We start from the raw sequence: 2,265 nt of genomic DNA on the forward strand, positions 1-2,265 counted from the left end.
GAGCAGACAAAAGGCTGAGTACAAATCTGTAATTGCAAGGTAAAGGATTTTAAACACTCTGAAGCTTCAGGGAAGGCATCCCTTCCCACTGTGTGCAACCAGGAGCAGGGTCTGTGGATGCTGCTGCAGCCAATGCCTCCCTGTACCAGGATCCAGCATTACAGGATTAGGTAGGCAATTATTCAGTCATCCAAACTCATTTTCATGTAAGGAGCTTGAGGAACTCCAGAGCATCTGAAAGATTTTTTGCAGGGCTGCACAGAGCTCTTGAAAAGCCTCTGGTCTATTGTGTATTTTCCCTTTTTGCCTTAATCCAATATCAAGCATTTCTCCAGGGAATAATGTGCAGGCTGCTCAGCAGCATTAGCAGTAAGTCATTATTCTTTACAAATTGCAAGTCATGAATTTTAACAACTCTGAGGAAAGTGTTCATTAGTATTTTCCCAATTTCTAAGATTAGAAATTGAATGGAGATTTACCCATAGCTTGTTATCAAAGCCAAAAGGCAGCAACATTTCCAGGCTTCACTTTCCAAAGAGTGCTGCTCTGCTATTGTGTAGTTAAAAGGAGTGAATGTTTTAAATATAACATTGTTAATTAGTTAAAAGTCACAAGTATGTCATGCAAATTGACATAAACCAGAAAATACCTCAACATGCTGCATTTTAACAGATGGCAAGTGGGTAATGTCAAATTACACTTTGCCTCGTGTAAAGAAAAAGATCCATTTAATTTCTTTAAGTATTCCTCAATTTCTTCTTAGTAAAGTAACTGTAGGATTTAGTCTCTTTTTTTAAAATATCTTTGCTGTAGTCTCCTATTTTCTCCTGCAGTACAAGAGAACTGCAATTTAAGCAGAATCACCAGTGTCTCCTAAAATATGTCGCACTGCCATTTGCTTTACACTACTGGAGTATTCTGCTACAAAAACAAAACCCTAAAAAAACCAATCAACCCACAAACTGACTCCTATGGCCATATGGTTATTTATACTTATTATAAATTAGGGTAGCTAAAAATTGCAGCTTTTAATACATAACACTGAAGACTGGAAACGTATTGGGGGTGCCAATACTTGTATTTATGGGAACATATGTTTAAAAAGGCTAACTTTAAAAGACTAGAGCTTTTCTAAGAGGGAAATAAATCTTGTGCTTTCCAGTATCTATGTTTCTACCAGCCTGGAGCAGAACAGAGCACTGCAGTTGGAGTTTCAGGGGATGCTTTAGAAACTGGGACAGCAGCCTAAGTGGCACAGGCTGGGGGAGTTGGGGATGAGAAATTCAGAGAGAGCAAAGGAAGATGCAGAGGGTTGTCTGCAGTGCCTCCCAAGTTCCTCCTGGCCTGTGCATCACTGAACAAGAGCTTGTTTATTGCCACTTTCACAGCAAGCAATCACAAATGAACAGGTTTTTCATTTGAATTCCAGCATTTGCATTCTTTTTTTTTAGACCTTATTCCTATGAGAAGAATCCACTTCTGAAGTCCCACTTTCCTCAAAAAATATTTGAGTCTTGTTTAATCACATCACTCCCTCCTTACTTTTTAAAAACTGTCCAGTTAGCATCAAGAACTTGCAGGAAATATAAAGAGAAGGTACTGCATAAGTGAGGAATGTTCTTGGGTAATGCTTTGCAAAGCACTTCCCTGCTCACACATCATCATCCTGCTGAATTTTTTTTTGTTGCTGTTGGTGTGTATTTAATAGATTAGATCTTCTTTGTAGCTCAAACAGCAACCTGAAAAACATCCCATCATCTAATCCAGGGATGTTTTGGGATGTACTGGGCATCCCTGCTTTATCCAGATACTCTGCTGCAAAGCCTTGTAGAGAAGAGGTAAAACTTCCAGAAACATTGCTGTAAAAGTAATTTCAGACTGTCCCAGGTGAAGCTTTCACAACACCAAAAGCTGGCTGAGAGCCCAGGCCCTGGATCTGGGAAGGCAGCTGTTAATCCTCCCTTTAATACCAGAAACCCTTCATTAAATCCAGTAGATCAAAGCAGCAGTTCAGTTTTAGTCCCATTCCCTGGAGTCAGAGCAGACAGCTCTGCAGGGTGGAAACCTCATCACTGTCTTTGCAAAAATACTCACATCATCCTCAAAAGAAGAATAGTGGAACTATTTTTTTCAAGCTTCTGCCATTTAAACAACAACAACAAAACCCCCCAAATAAGTTTCAAAACACAGTTGTAGTAAAACCAAGTGCTGTTAATGTGCCCAAATGTTCCAGTTGTTCAGGAAAAGATGCTCCAATCATTTTCT

The sequence above is a fragment of the Fringilla coelebs genome (assembly GCF_963513975.1).
Source record: "Fringilla coelebs genome assembly, chromosome: 15".
In the NCBI taxonomy this organism is placed as follows: Eukaryota; Metazoa; Chordata; class Aves; order Passeriformes; family Fringillidae; genus Fringilla; species Fringilla coelebs.